The following is a 15,774-nucleotide window of genomic DNA, read 5'->3' as shown; positions in this document are numbered from 1 at the left end:
CCAGCAAGACTCACAAATGCAGTGTGGGCAGAGATAACAGCTGCAGTTCACAGAGGGCTGCAGCCACCTCCCTTCATCCTTCATGAGGCCCATGTGAGCCGGGCAGCATTGGGGTTCGTATCGGCCGTGTCTTACAGATGAGAACATGAACGCCACTGGGAATTCAAACAACTGCCCAGCCCTGCGCCCTCAGGAGCAGCTGCCACATGGTGCAAACTCAGACCCACCTCAGCCCAGGGTCCCCAGCTTTTGCCTGGGAGAAGGGCCTCAGGTGCACCTGGTCCTGCAGGCCGGGGCTGTCCTCCAGCAAAACCAATCACTGGGAGATGGTCTCTGGGCCTGGGATGAGCACTAGCAGGAGGGAGTGAGCCCCAGAGCCTTTGGTTCTTCTTTCTCTGTCCCCCCTGGATTGCACACAGGCCAGTGAGAGGGGACAGCCACCTTCTTGGCTGTGCGTTCCTGCCGCCAGCAGGAACATGGAGCTGCCAAGGCACCAGGATTGGGACAAGGCACCAGGGGCCAGTCCCTCCCTCCCATGGTGCAAACTCAGACCCACCTCAGCCCAGCATCTCTGGCCTTTGCCTGGGAGATGGGTCTCAGGTGCACCTGGTCCTGCAGGCCGGGGCTGTCCTCCAGCGAAACCAATCACTGGGAGATGTCTCTGGGCCTGGGATGGGCACTGCCAGGAGGGAAGGCAGGGGCCACCAGCAGGAACATGGAGCTGCCAAGGCACCAGGATTGGGACAGAGCACCAGGGGCCAGTCCCTCCCTCCCATGGTGTCCTGGGCCCCTGCCACAGCAACTGATGCCTGTCAAGCCCAGCACAAACACCACGTGGGTGGGGACGCCACAGGCCCGAAAGCTCCCGACTCCACAGGAGGAACGAGTGGACCCCACAGAGCCCATCAAGGTGCCAGTCCCTCAGGGTACAGCCTCATGGCTCAGTCACTCAGCTCAAGGTGCGGCCGCTGGGCATCTAACAATACTCCACCGGCATTTATTGAGCACCTGTGGTATGCCAGGCTCATGCATCAGAGGGAGCCGTGAATAGCACAGACTAAATCCCTGCCTTCCAGGGGCTCCTGGCCCTGGAGTAGATGCACAGTGAAGAAGAGGGCAAGAGAGGAGGAGAGCAACGATCCCCGAGAGGGGAGAGCAATGACCCCAGAGAGAGGGCAGTGCAGCTCTCAGTACGTGAAGAGACAAAGAGATGGGAGACAGAGAGAGAGACAGACAGACAGAGAGACAGACTGACAGAGAAAGATGGAGAGACACAAAGAGACAGAGACAGAGACAAGGAGACACAGAGAGACAGAGACAGACAGAGAGAAAGACACAGAGAGACAGAAAGACAGAGACAGGGAGACACAGAGAGACAGAGAGACAAAGAGGCAGACAGAGAGACAGACAGACAGACAGAGACAGAAACAGACAGAGACACAGAGAAACACAGAGATGGAGAGACTCTCTATCTTTCCCTCTGTGTGTATGTCTCTGGAGAGAGAGATACAGAGAAAAACAGAAAGACACAGAGAAACAGAGACAGAGAGACACAGAGACAAACACAAAGGGAGAGATGGACAGAGACAAAGAGACAGAGAGATGCAAAGACAGACAGAGGAAGAGACAGAGACACACACAGAGGGAGAGACACAGAGACAGAGACACAGAGAAAGAGAGAGAGATGGAAAAAGGGACAGAGAAGAACAGACATAAAGATGGTGAGGTGGAGACAGAGACAGACTGACAGAGGCACAGACAGAGAGAAACAGAGACAGAGAGATACAGATACAGAAACAGAGGGAGACAGGGCTAGAGATAGAAACAGTGAGAAAGTGAGAAAGAGACATAGATAGAGACAGAGACAGAGAGAGAGATGCACAAGAGAGGGCCCAGTTCGGGATGGGCAGTAAATGTCAGACGGGGCCAGCACCGGCGGCCTCTCTGCATCCACCCGCAGCCTGTGACCGACCCCTGCTCCAGCCTGCCCTCTGGGGACAGCCCTTCACTTTCTGGAATGAGGCTACACCCAGGTCCAGGTTAAAATTTTCCTCCAGCAGTGCATCCCAGGTATCATGGCCTCTGCATTCCAGGATCTCCCTCCAGTCCCCACTCTGTGCCTAGAGGACCCCAGCTCTTGTTCACCAGCTGGCCCCAGAGAGGCTCATGTGTTGAGACCTGGGCCTGGCCTGCCTGGAACTCCACCTTCTGTCTGTCTGTCTCTCTGTCTGTCTGTCTATCTGCATTGCAGACTTGCTCCTCTCCCGCTCTCCACAGTCTCCCCTCATCCCCATGGAGCCCTGTCGTGTGGCTAAGGCGGCACTTCCTTCCTTCCTGTGGAGGGAGGGCGCTGTGGCGGAATCCCATGCCCCCGCCTACCCCTGGAGACTGGCACTCTTCTCCTTTATGTCTTGAAGCAAACAAGAGAGACCTCCACCCCACCAGGGTCCGAGAGTGGTTGTGGCAGTCCCTGCCCCTGGTTTCCGACACGACCCTTGTGGCTCTGCCCCCACGCTGGGCTTTGACTTTGTCTCCCAATGCTGGGCCTCTGACAGCTGAGGTCCCCTCAGAAAAAGGGCAGTCCAGACTGAGATCCCAAACCTGTTGCTGAGGGAGCCTTGCTCCCAGCAGAGCCCAGGGTGCCATGAGGTGCAATTAGCTGGGACAGCATGGGCCTCAGGGACACCGAGGATAACACTGAACACAAAAGCCCCAGGAACCCAGTGTCCGGAGCCTGGGGAGGGTCAGGCACATGCTGGGAACTTTGCCTGCATCTGCCCCTGTAAAGTCAAAAAGCCCTTCTTTCACAGATTGAGGGCGGGAGAGGCTCAGAGAGGTTAAGTCACTTTTCTAGAGTTACACAGCAAGTAGGCGGCAGAGCTGGGGTTTGAACCCAGGCCTTCTGGCTTTGCAACCTGAGCTCACAGCAGTGCTCTGACACCTGCTTCTGCACTCTGCATTCTGCCTCCCAGCCCTCTTCACTCTGAGAAGGCCCCTCCTCTGTCTGCAGGAAAGTAACAGCAGTCCATCAGAAAGCCCAGCTGGTGGAACGCCCCGTACAAGCACCACCGCGAAACAGTTCAGCCCGGAAATGCTTGCCGTCATTTCCTGCTGGGGACAAGCGCTCCTTCTAGAAAGATGTTATGGGTGAATGGTGTCTCCCAACAGATCTTGAAGTCCTCACCCCCAGCACCCAAATGTGATCTTATTTGGAAATAGAGTCTTTGTAGATGAACAAGTTAAGATGAGTTCATTAGTCCAGGCCTTAATCCAGTAAGACTGTGTCCTTACAAAAGGGAGAATTTGGACAAACACATGCACGGGGAACAGTCTTCCCCACAGCCCTGCCCACACTTGCATCTCAGATTTCTCCAGAATGATGAGAAAATCAATTTCTGCCGTTCAAGTCTCCCAGACTGGGGCACGTGGTGATAGTAGTCCTAGCAAACCAACAGCCGACCAGACCAGGGTTTCTAGAACCAACAGACTCTAATAGAATAACCAGCGGCCAACCCAGACATATTCTGAAAACCCCGCCAGCTCCTGGCAATGCAAACCCAGTCCAAAGATGCCAACTCTGACCCCTGACCTCAACTAAAAGAGTCGCTGTCCCCAGCTCTCATCCTGGGGAGGAGAAGCCCAGAAAGCATTAAAGGGCTGAGGGGAAGAATCTTGAAAATTAGCACAGCCCTGGACCCATAACCTGAGACCTTCAGGCAGGAACGTCATCTCATCTCCTGCCTCCAGGGCACCATCCCAGGGCAGCGGGGGCTCAGGACAGGGACAGTGCGGGGCAGACATCCCGACAGACATCCACCTCAACCCAAGCTGGGAAACAATTTTTCCAAAAGAGAGTGAGGTTGAGATGTTTCAAGCACAGGCACTTACCGGGTCACAGAGCTGTTTATCTGGAATTATTCTAAATAAAGGCTCATGTCGGACAGGCGGATTCCGTTTGTGCCACTCCTAGAGTGAGAACAAATTTCCGTTATTAAGAGAGAAAGCTCTCAGAGCTGAAGGAGCATGAATATTTGCAAATTCCATGCAGATTCCACCTCTTTCTCCCCACAAGCCAGCTACTTAAAGAGCCACTTGGGTAGAAGGAACATTCCAATTACAAATGCTTATTCACTTGTCTCCATTCTAGGGACAAGAGCTCCCTCCTTTGTCAATGGCTGGCCACGTGCACAGAAGTGCCTGCTGTCACCTTGCAGGCCTGGCCTGTGGGAGCACCCTGAGCCCAGACTCACCACTGGCCCTGGTAGGAGGCCATGAATGGGGTGGGGGCCCTTGCTTCCCCCTAGGCCCTCTAAGCACCCTCCCTGAGACAGTGTAGGTGGGACTGGGTACAGAGACAAGAAGGCACAACCCCTGCTCACAGCATGGCAGGAGACCACATGACTCAGGAGTGCCAAAGTACTAGAGACAGAGCAAAGGTCCCCGGGACCCCAGAAACCAGGGACAACACACCTGGGGGCCCACAAACACAGGCAGAGATACCCAAAGCTGTGTGCTGAATTAAAGGGACCTGCTGAGCCCAAGAGGTTAAGTAAGGGAGGAAAATCCTGCACAGCAAAGCTCGCCCCCTGGACAGTTAACTCAGAGACGATGGCTGATGGATCCCTGAAATCCCTCACCCAGTGTCAAACATCAGCTAAATCCGTCTAGGAGCCTCTGGGTCTGAATCGGGCCCCTGCAAAATGACATCCACCTTCTAACTTGAAAGCAGTCACTGACTGAATACAAACTGCTGTGTCCTTTGTGCCTGGAGTTGACATTTCCCATCTGCTGCCAGGACACCCTAGGCTCGGGGCCCTGAAAGATAGGCAGACAGGATGAAGGGACGCCAGGGAGGGTTTGATTAAAACTAAACATCGGACTCATGGAAAAGAAAAACTAAAATTTCCTGAAAAGTTTCCGTTTCGATTAAATATGCTGTTGGACCGCACCATAGCCTAGAGCTAGAAACCATCACCAGCCCCATTTTAGAGTCAAGCAAACCAAAGGGAAAGGAATTGTGTCATTTCCCCCAAGTGCGTAGTGGTCCGGCCAGGAGACGAACCCAGCCTCCCCGGCTCAGAGGTTGCCCACATTCTCCTGGGTCCTAAGCCTGCTCTGACCACACCCCCCAGGTCCCCTGGCAAACCCAGCTGTGGCTGGAAAGTGGTTTGGTGAAGCCAGAGGACCAGGCGCACTTAGAACTCTTGTAGACAGAGAGAGCCTCTGGCTCGATCCCCATTTCACAGAGGAGGAAACTGAGGCCAGCGAGGAGAAAGCAGCATCGCTCAAACCTGCGAATGCAGATGCCTGGAAGATTCTCCACCCTTGCATGTCTATGCAGGACCAAGCGGACATTCCAAGACGAAATCCCACTGCTGCCCCAAATTTTAGTGGATGGGTGAGCCAACAGAACTGGCAAGCCCAGGTTGCCTGGGGTCCTGGGATCTGGTGGGTCACAGGTCCTTAGGCACAACCCCAGTAAGGGGACTGAGTCCCGTCCCAGAACTCAACCACAGCCCCAAGCACCCTTGCTGCTGGAGGGTGAGCCAGGGCCCCAACAGCCTGATTTCTTGGTTTCTTGAACAGGCGGCTGGAACTGGGGCTGGGTGGCCGTGCAGTGACCGTCTACCCATGACCACACAGGCCACTCCTCAAAGAAAGATCTGGGGCTACTAGAGAGTTGATTTACGGAACATAACCGTCCTCCTAGCAGGGATTCTGTTCACTGAGCTTCAGACTCGAAAAGAATCTTCCCGTGCTCACAGAGAAAATCTCCTTTCTCCTGGACACTGAATCCCCACGTGGAAACTGCCCCCGAAAGACAATGGGCCAGGCCTAACAGACGCAGAGGAGCAGGCGGGAAGGGAGAAGGGACAAGAAGGGAAGGCCACCTGCCACCACCGAGAGCTTCACTTTCCCAGGGGCTTCTGTGCCAATTCAGCATTTGGTGAGGCCTCCAGAGAAACTCCTATCAGTGGTAAAGGGCAGGACCTTAGACACTCAAGGTGCCCTCCCCCAGTCAGCCCCCGAAAATTCAGCTTTTTTTTTTTTTTGAGATGGAGTATCGTTCTGTCGCCCAGTCTGGAGTGCAGTGACACGGTCTTGGTTCACTGCAACCTCTGCCTCCCGGGTTCAAGCGGTTCTCCTGCCTCAGCCTCCCGAGTAGCTGGGATTACTACCTGGCTAATTTTTGTATTTTTAATAGAGACAAGGTTTCACCATGTTGGCCAGGCTGGTCTGGAACGCCTGACCTCAGGTTATCCACCCACCTCAGCCTCCCAAAGTGCTGGGATTACAGGCATGAGCCACTGCACCTGGCCCACCTTGTCTTTAATGCTCCTGTCTGACCTTTAAAAGCGTCAGGCTAATTTTTACATTTCGCTCCTTATATGTGTACACTTTTTAACATGAAAACAATTCCATGCCACCAAATCCTGGAGAAACATGAAAGCTGCAGGGAGATGCCTCTTATTCAGCCTGATGTCACCACAGAGCAAAACTCACCCTCCCGGCCCCAGCACGTGGCCCTGGCCAGTGCGTACAGAGGCGGTGGGCACACGGGTGCCAGAGTCCGACTGCTGGAGCCCAAATCTCGGCTCTGCTGCCTTCTTGCCTGGGTGACTGTGAGAAACTACGTTGCCTCTCTGTGCCTCAGTTTGCTTATCTGTGAGAACAACAGCAGCGCCTACCTCACTGAAAGCTGGGATTCTGGCCTTGTTTAACGCAGGAAAGGTGCTCAGAATAGTGCTGGGCCTGCTGAGAACTCAATGGTCAGTATAGGAGGGGTCAGCTTGGGACACCCAGGGAAGTGGGGATGACTGGGAAGGGGGCCTCAGGGGGCTTCTCCACAAAGCTCAGGAAGCCATCAGGGTCCTGGCAGGCCACCACAAGGATGCCCCCTGGCCCTGCTGACCCACCACATGGAGTGGAGCAGGTGGGATGGCAGGCAGGGGAGAGGCCATGATCCCCACACTGGCTGCTTCACTGACTTGGCTCCTGGAGGCAGCTTTCTGTCCCTGCCGCCTCCCGGCAGCACTTCCGAAGCTGGGATTTCACACCAAAACAGGAGCTTTTAATGACAAAGGCTGCAAACCTTTTCCCGTTCACGGCAAGAGAGCCTGCACTCATCGGTGCCGTGCACCTGAGCGAGCCGTCCCTGCCGAAGTGCTCTCCACTGCTGGGGCTTAAGATTTCCCGGCATCCTGGAGATGGAGACTCAGCCTCCCGTCAAGAGCTCAGCCTGCTCTGCACTTAGAGAAAGTGGGAGCCAGGCTTCGGCCCTTTACACATTCGGGAACCCCTGGGCAAAGGTGGCAGATGGGAGAAGGCAGAGGCAACAGGGTCGGGCCCCAGAAATCAGACCCGTTAGGGAAACCTGACAGCAGGAGCTCCAGGGCCACCTCCTGAAAGTGTCAGATCCCATCCCCAGAACCCCACCCTGGAGCTGGCAGGAGAGGAGCCTACATCTCCAGTGGGTAAGGGAGACCCGCAGCTCCGACGGATTCCAGACGCAGCTGCCAGAGGGGCACCAGGAGCTGCCATTCCCCCAACCCTCAGCCCTTCTTCCATGAAAGGAGCTGAGAGCACCTCTGGATTGGTTTCCCATCACTGCCATAGAAATGATCAAAAACCTGGTAAAAACGACACACATGTTATTATCCCACCGTCCTGTGGTTCAGAAGGCTGCAGCAGTCTCACTGGGCTAAAATCAGGAGGTGGGTAGAGTTACGCTTCTTCCAGAGGCTCCAGGGGAGAAGCCATCCCGGTGCCCATTTCAGCTTCCGGGGCCGCCTGCATCCCTTAGCTCAGGGGCCCTTCCTCCCCCTGCAGAGCACACAGCACAGCACCTGGCTGGCTCCATACCTTCCTCTGATTCTCTGCCTCCTTATTCCACTCTTCAGGCCCCTGGTGATCACACTGGGGACACCCAGAGAGTCCATGCTCATGTCCCTATGTTAAGGCCAACTGATTAGCAACCTGAATTCCTTCTGTGCCCTTAATCTCCCCAATACATGCCTTGGTCTGTTTGTGCCTCTCTAACAGAATGCCACAGACCAGGTAATGTGTAAAGAACAGACACCTATTCCTCACAGTCCTGGAGGCTGGAAGTCCAAGTTCAAGGCATTTGGTGTCTGGTGAGGGTTGCATCCTGGGGAGGGAAGGAACGTGGTGTTTTCACATGGCAGGAGGCAGAAGGACACAAGGGTCACGCCCTTTATCCGGGCCCCTGACGCCACTCACAAGGGAGGAGTCCCCACAGCCTGATCACCTGCTGAAGCCCCACCTCCTCATACATCACATTGGCAGCACCTGAGTTTGGGAACGGACACATTCAAACCACAGCACATGTAACCTGACACAGTCACAGGTCCTGGGGGTTAACACATGGGTTCCTTTGAGACTGTCATCTTGCCTGCCGACACGCCTGTGGCACAGACGATCATGACAATAGTAAACACTGATTTAGCGCCTGCTTCTTGCCGGGAACTATTCCACGTGCTTTAGATGCATCTCGCGCCGCTCTATCTCTTACCAGCCCTGTGTGGTAGACGATATTATTATCCCCTTCGTGTATGTATGAGGGAGCTGAAGCTCTGAAAGGTTTACTCTCTGGCACTCACACATATGGCCCAGGAGCCCTGTGTCATAACTGCTCCTAACCCCAGGCTTTGAGAAACAAAGGACACACATCTGAGAGCCCAGAGGCTGCAGAGCTGGAGCAGGGACCCCCAGGCCACACGAGCCCTGGGTGGAAGCCAGCCCGAGCTTATGCTCTAGGGCCTTGGGGAGAGTGAATGGGTTTCGTGACAAGTGCCACTGTGAAGGGCCAGCAAATCCCACGCACCCCAAAAAGACAGACACTCCGATGCCATGGCAGTGCGAAGGTGGGAGCAAGAAACCTTCAAGGAAGCTGCTTATTATCTCCGCCGAGCGTCCCCCACCATCTCTGGGCACCCACAGAAGTGAGAACACAGCACGCCCGGGCGGCCGCTCAGAAGGCGGCTCATCTGAACGCTTGTCACAGCTCCAGGCCAACTGTTAAAATAACTTTTTGGTTGTTATTACAAAGTAATAGATGTTTATTGTAGAAATGTTAGAAAATGCAGACAAGCCAAAAGAAGGGAATAAAAATTACCCCAAATCCCATAACTGCAAATGCACCACTTGACATGTTTCTGTATATCCTTCCAGTAATTTTCCTAAGCATTCGTTGCTGTTTTTCTAAAATGAGCTCTCTAAAAACGGGCTCACACTTTTCTTCCTGTTTGGCAAAATGCCTTTTCTCCTGAATATATCTTGAATATGTGGGGAAGAAAGCGCTCTCCTCCTCATCCCTCCTCTACCTCAGTTCCTCACCAAGAAAGGGAAGCTGACGGGGGCCAGAAACCAGATCCCAATAGGACCACATTTCCTAATGGGCAAGGTAGTTGTGTGTTAAAGCCTCTCACATACACACACACACACATAAACACACATGCACACATATACACATGTGCATGTACATGCACACATATAGATATGGACACACACACACATATGCACGGTCACATACACACAGAAGCACTCATGCACACACACACACGCACTTACACAGGCATGCACACACACACACACGGCGCGGCATGGCTCTGTCCTCTCCTGCCTGGGGCTGCCCCTTAAACTGGCCCTGTTCTGCCTGCCCTCATGCCCCTCACACGGGAGGTGTCCCTCACACCTGGTGCTCTCATCCGTGGCCTCTGCAGTCTGGCTGTGGGTGGACCTGACCCTGAGAGTGGGAACGAGCTCTGCTGCAGCCTGGAGCCCCAGCCCTGCCTTCTGGTTGCTCTTCAGAGCACCCATCATGGCTGGCCCAGCACGAACCCAGCCAAGGAGACTCCGTGCGCACTGCCTGGGTGGTCCTGCTCACCAGCACACACCCTCCTGGGGTCCTGAGTGCCTGGCCCAAGCCACCTGAGAAACCTCAACCACTGTGTCTAACAGGGTTCCCCTCACACAATGTCCCTGTGGGAAACTGCACGGCACCCTGTGACAATGCAGCCGCCCCCATGCATAAACAAGGGATGGCTCCCAGCTGCCCCCATTTAGTACAAACAATACTGTGAGCAATACTTGCACATCCACAGTTGTTTCCAGAAGATACAGCCCATTCCAGCAGAAGAAGGGCCAGGCTGAGGTCTCGGAGCCAGTGTAGACTGGCAAGGCTGGGGCAGCCAGAGCCCAGGATGAGGAGAGTTGAGGAGACTGGTGCAGAGAGGCTGGGGGATGCAGTCCCCATGGCCTGTGGAGGAGTACGCTTCTGGAATCTTCTTTACGCACAGGAAGAGCCTCTGAAAGTTTCTAAAATGATGAGTATGGCCATTTGGGGAGAGATTTTAGGAGGACTTCCTGGCCTCACTCATCCCGCCAGTTACTCCCGGTCTCCTCCTGAGACAGGCAGCTGTGCAATGCCAGCCTTGCTAGGACAGAACCACAAACTACCCTTCCATTCTTCCCTGGGAGTTCCTGCCTCAGAGAAGCATACAGGCTCCCAGTGGGCAGGGCCAGATCTCCTGTGTCCAGGAGACACAGGGAGACACAGACACATGCCCAGCACAGGGAGCAACCCTTGTAGCACCGAGCAGGTCAGGGAGTCCTTGACTACATCTGGGTACCCAGGCCCAAGCCTTCCCCCTTCCTCCCACCAGCCACTTTTAGGGGGACTTCCCAGGCTCTAAAAGGAGGAGGAGACACAGAACAGCCGGAAGCCCAACAGAGGAAATGCTGTGAGGAGAAGGCGGATGAGGCACCAGTGCTGGAGTCCGGCAGCTAAGCGGCATCATCACCAAGAACACAGGGACAGGAAGGGGCGCCACAGCCAGGCCTCGCCCCAGAACCTGCAGGGATGGTGCAAGGATGGCCCTCCCCTAGAGGACACAGAGCATGACACAACCGGCTGAGGGGAAGAAGGCAAAACGGGGAGACCAGATGGGTCCCCAGCAGGACCACTGTACTGAGGGTCTGACTCCACTTGGTGATGTTTGCGGACAACTTTGATTGCTCCCAGCACCCGGGCAAGCTGTAGCAGAAACCTGGCGCTGGTGGGAGACTCGAACCACACCAGCTTCTGCCCGCGTGGGAACTCTCACCCCTCGTGGGGTCTGTGTCAGGCAGAGGGCGAGGGCATCAGCAACCCTGACATCAGAATCACATCGGGTGAGGATCCCTCATGCTTCTGCAGGTGACCATAGCAGCTACCCGCTGGCCTAGGCAAGTTGGACACTGCCCTGGGCCCCACCTGGCAGGGAGTCCACACTTCAGAGTCTCCTTCCTCAAAATTGTCAAAGTCCCCTATTAGTACCCAGGACTAGGCAGGGTACCCCGAGAACAGACCAGGGTCCCAGTCCCCATTTATCTCCTTTGGGGCATTCTCTCCCTTGATCTTCCACCTGGAGCTCAGGACCAACTCGATGCTCCAAGAAGCCCGGAGACTTGTTGCAGTGGGGTCACCCAGGGACCCTATGGCTGGGCCCTGCCCTGCTGACTCTTCCCTCTGGCCAGCATGGGATATTAGTCGTGGGAGGTGCCTCCCAATAGCTTTTTGAAGAGTCAACACATCCTTATTTAGCACTTACTATATATAAGCACTAATGCCGCATACAAAGTTATTATGTAGTTACATAAACTGCCTTCGAAATGTAACTTTCATTAAACTTTTAAGATAATTATAGATTCAAGTGCAGTTGTAAGAAATAATATAGAGAGATCCACAGACCCTTTACTCAGTTTCCCCCAGTGGTAGCATCTTGCAGAACTGTAGTGGAATATTACAAACAGGATATTGACATGGATATAGCCAGGATACAGAACATTCTGCCTCCACAGGGTCCCTCCCACAACCCTTTCATAGCCACACCCACTTCCCACCCATGCCAACCCCTCTTTAAGACCTGGCAGTCGCTGATTTGTTCTCCATTTCTAGATTTTGTTACTGATATGGTTTGGCTCTGTGTCCCAACCCAAATCTCATCTCAAATTGTAATTCCCATAATCCCCACATGTCGAGGGAGGGACCTGGTAGGAGGTGATTGGATCATGGAGGTGGTTTCCCCCATGCTGCTCTAGTGATAGTGAGTTCTCACAAGATCTGACGGTTTTGTAAGTGTTTGACAGTTCCTCCTTCATGTGCTCTCTTCTCTCTCCTGCCGACTTGTGAAGAAGGTACTCGCTTCCCCTTCGCCTTCCACCATGATTGTAAGTTTCCTGAGGCTTCCCCAGCTGGGTGGAACCACAAGTCAATTAAACCTCTTTCCTTTACAAATTACCCACTCTCCGGTATTTCTTTATAGCAGTGTGAAAACAGACTAATACAATTACATAAATGGAATCATACAGCATGTTTCTTTTGTACAGATGTTTCTTTTGTATCCTTCAACCTTGCTGAACTCATTTACTAGTTTTAGGAGACTTTTTTTTAGATTCCTTGGAATATTCTACATAGATGATATCATTTGCAAACAGGAATAGCCACATTTCTTTCTTTCCCATCCGTATGTCTTTTCATTCCTTTTCTTACTTTATAGCCCTGGCTAGAATTTCCAGCACTAAGCTGAATAAAAGGGGTGAGAGTGGGCATCCTTGCTTTGTTCGTTTCAGGGCTGGTTTTCTTCATTCCATGATATTCTCTGGAAATTCATGCGGGTTGCCCCGCACATCAATAGTTTTATTGCTGAGTAGTATTCCATGGTTTGGGGTGCTACAGTTTGCTAAACCACAGACTGTTCAAGGATGTCTAGGTGTTTTCAGTTTCTGTTACAAATAAAGCTGCTATAGACTTTTGTATGCAGGTTTCTGTGTGAACACAAGTATCCATTTCTCTGGGATAAATGCCCAGGAGTGCAATCACCAGGTCATATGGTAATTGCATGTTTCTTCTTTTATTTTTAAGAAACTACTAAAATATTTTCTACAATGGCTATAATATTTTATATTCCCTCCAGCAGTGTATGAGGAATTCTGTTTGGACACCTTCTCACCAGCTTTTGTTATAGTCAATTTTTCCCTATTTTAGCCATTCTGACAGATCTTTAAGAATATCTCATTATGATTTTAATTTGCATTCTCCTGGTGGATAGCCAACTTGAACATCTTTTCATGTGTTTATTTGCCAGCTGTATATCTTCTTTGGGGAAATGTCTGTTCATGCCTTTTCACTCGTTCATGCCATTTTCTAGTTGAATGACTTGCTTTTTTCTATTGAATTTTGAGTGTTCTTTATATATTCTAGATACTAGTCCTTTGTCAAATATGTGGTTTGCAAATATTCTTTCCCACTCTGTAATTTGTATTTTCAGCCTCCTAACAGGGCCTCTTGCAGAGCAAAAGTTTTTATTTTGATGAATCCCAACTTGTCCATTTTTCCTTTTATGGATTATGCTTCTTGGAATGAAGTCTAAGAGCTCTTTGCCTGGCCCTATATCTCAAAGCTTTTGTCCTAGGTTTTTTCCTAAGTTTTATAGTTTACATTTAGGTTCATGATCCATTTTTAGCTAATTTTTGCATAAGGTGTGAGATTTTGTTCAAGGTTCAATTTGTTTGCCTTATGAATGGCCAGTTGTTCCAGAACCATTTGCTGAAAGGCTGTCTTTTCTCCATTTAATTGCTTTTGCACCTTCGTCAAACCCGTTGGGCATATTTGTGCACGTCTGTGTCTGGGTTCTCGATCTATATGTCTTTCTTTCACCACTGCAACACAATGTTGTTCATGGCAGCCATATAATAAGTCTTGAAATCATATAGATTGATTCCTTCCACTTTATTCTTCTGTTTCGAATTTGTTTTAGCTATTCAAGTTCTCTTGTCTTTCCAAATAAATTTCAGAATAGTCTTATTCATATTTACGAAAGAAAATCTTGCTGAGATTTTGATAGGAATTGAGTAAAACTAGTGCATCAATTTAGGAGAAAATGACATCTTTACTAGGTTGAGCCCTCTGATAAGTGAACAAAATATATTTCTCCATGTATTTAGATCTTCTTTTATTTCTTTGATCAGAATTATGTACTAGTAAATATGTAGTCCTGGCAGGGCTTGGTGGCTCATGCCTGTAATCCCAGCACTTTGGGAGGCTGAGGCAGAAGGATCACTTGGGGCCAAAAGTTCAAGACCAGCCCGGGCAACATAGCAAAATGCTGCCTCTATAAAAAATTTAAAAATTAGCCAGGTATAGTGGCATGCACCTGTAGTCCCAGCTACTAAGGAGGATGAGGTAGGAGGATCCCTTGAGCCCAGGAGGTCAAAGCTGCAGTGAACCACGATCACACCACTGCATTCCAGCCTAGGTGACAGAGACAGACCCTTTCTCAAATAAATAAATAAATAAATAAATAAATAAATAAATAAATAAACAAACATACAATCTTACACATACTCTGTTACACCTATAGCAAAATATTTCATTTTAAGCAGTTGTAAATAGCATAGTGTTTTTAATTTTGGTGTCCATGTATTCATTGCTAGTATATTGAAATACAATTGGTTTTTTTATGTTTATTTTGTATCCTGCAAACTTGATGAACCCATGTACTAGTTCTAGGATATGTTTTGTAGATTCCTTGGAATAGTCTACATAGATGATATCATTTGCAAACAGGGACAGCTTCATTTCTTCCTTTCCCATGAGTATGTCTTTTAATTACTTGTCTTACCTTATAGTCCTGGCTAGAATTTCCAGCGCTCAGTTGAGTAAGTGGTGAGTGGACATCCTTGCCTTCTTCCTGATCTTACAGGGATAGCATTGTCTTCCACCATTAGGTGTAAGGTTAGCTACAGGTTTTTTGCAGATGACCTTTGTCAAATTGAGAAAATTCCCCACCATTCTTATTTTTCAGAGTTTTTCTCATTAACGGGTGCACATTTTCCTGCTCAATGTCACCTCATCAGAGGAGCTTCTCCCGCTACCCTCTCTAAGTTAGCCCACACCCTCCCTCCCTGATATGGTTTGGCTGTGTCCCCACCCAAATCTCATCTTGAATTGTACTTCCCATAATTCCCACGTGTTGTGGGAGGGATATGGTGGGAGGTAATGTAATCATGGAGGCGGTTATCTCCATGCTCTTCTTGTGATAGTGAGTGAGCTCTCATGAGATCTGATGGTTTTGCAAGGGGCTTTTTCCCCCTTTTGCCTGGCACTTCTCCTTCCTGCTAGCATGTAAAGAAGGACGTGTTTGCTTCACCTTCCACCATGATTGTAAGTTTCCTGAGGCCTCACCAGTCATGTAGAACTGTGAGTCAATTAAACCTCTTTTCTTTATAAATTACCCAGTCTCAGATATTTCTAAATAGCTTGAGAATGGACTAATACACTCCCTGACTCTGCCTGATTTTTCTTTCTCACTCCGTCCAGGGACAACAGAAAGCAGCACAGGCATCCCACACTTGCAGCTGGGGCAGAAATGGACCTCACTCAGCCAAGGGGAGACGAGGCCAGCTGCGCACCCACACCCTCCATCCCAGGCAAAGACTAACATACAAAACATAGGGAAGGCTGAGCCAGAGGACGCGGCTCAGACTCAGACCAACCTATACTTCTTCCTCCTTCCCCCTGCTCTGAATCATGGCCTCAGCCCCGCTCACAGGAGGACTGGGCCAATTGGTAGTCAAGGCCCAGCCCAAGGAGGGAAACTGGAAGCCCACTGAGCAGGAGGACGGCCCAGATGGGGCAGCCACAGTCCAGGTTATGGTGGCTGCTGGACCACTTCTGTAGAAGAGGCTTGGAGGAGGGAGAGAAAAGGTGCT

This window comes from Macaca nemestrina, chromosome 1 (assembly GCF_043159975.1).
Source record: "Macaca nemestrina isolate mMacNem1 chromosome 1, mMacNem.hap1, whole genome shotgun sequence".
NCBI classification, from domain to species: domain Eukaryota; kingdom Metazoa; phylum Chordata; class Mammalia; order Primates; family Cercopithecidae; genus Macaca; species Macaca nemestrina.
The sequence above is the reverse complement of the archived record's forward strand: the minus strand, read 5'-3'. Positions refer to the sequence as shown.